Raw genomic sequence first — 1,223 nt, 5'->3', positions numbered from 1 at the left:
GGAGGTGCGGGTCAGAGCAGAGGAAGAACTGGCAACAGCCGTTAAGTGGAACCCACTCTCTGGAATATAGGAACATGGAGACCATCAGCTACAGATGTTCTATCCACTTTTAAGAATTAAGGACGCACAAAAATTAATTTGTAAAACCAACACAGAAACTGCACTAGATAAAGGAACTGAGGTAGTACAATAAAACTTAAATAAGAGTTGAAATTTACAAACACACCAAAAGAAAAAAAATTCAGGTCATTAGTATTCAATTCAACTAAACGGTGATATATTAACATTTTAGCATATTAAATAAGCAGTCATTTAGAAGAAATCAACTTGACATTTTTTTTCATTTTAAAAAAGTCACGGCTGAAGTATATACTCCAAGAAGGCCAGAATAATTCAAAGGAAAAATAAGTGTAAAAATTGATTTACATATTATAATATCCAAGAGGTACATAGAAAACATACAGTTGGAAGACAACCTCCCGCCCCCAGCCCTGTCACTCAGCCACCGCATCCCCTCCCCAGCGTCCGCGCCCTCACATCTCAGCCAGGGGCCCAGCGAACATCAGTGCGCAGTCTCCCTCTTCCTCTTTTTATACAAATAGGAGCTCTCGACCCCATTCTACATCTTGCTTTAAAAAAACCATAAATGTACATCTGGTAGATCCTGCCACACCATTTATGTCTAACCTCCTCAGTGAGCGAGGCGGCTCTAAAGAATAGGATGCGGGGGCGCAGGCCAGGGGACACCCCGCTCTCGGCGGCCGCGGGAGCGACGGCCTTTGCTGTGCGCGAATAACTCGGGGCGGCACGGCCACCTTTCCAGCCCCGCAGCTGCTAACCCGCAGGACGGAATGGGTGGGATCGCTATTTATCAACTTGTAAACAGTGACCCCGCCAGACCAGGGGGCATGTGGACATGTGTGGTCAGAGAGCCGAGCTTCAAAATCGAAGACGCTCGAAGGTTTAGGCACGTGAACCCCTGTGCCAGCGGGTGGCTGGGGGGCTGGGTCCTGCCTCCGCCTCCAGCCAGGCCAGGGTTTGACCCCAAAGACAACCTGTGATGCAGCTGGATGGGACAAGATGTGACGTGGACACACACACACACAAACACACACACGATGGGGGAAATGCGAGGAGAACGGGGCAGGTAGAGGTGGGACAGAAACTTGTAAAGGAGCCTGGAGGGTCGGGACTGAGCTGGCAGGACGTGTGCAGCCGAGGGG

This window comes from Pteropus alecto, unplaced genomic scaffold (assembly GCF_000325575.1).
Source record: "Pteropus alecto unplaced genomic scaffold, ASM32557v1 scaffold152, whole genome shotgun sequence".
NCBI classification, from domain to species: Eukaryota; Metazoa; Chordata; class Mammalia; order Chiroptera; family Pteropodidae; genus Pteropus; species Pteropus alecto.
This window is presented reverse-complemented; position numbering follows the sequence as displayed.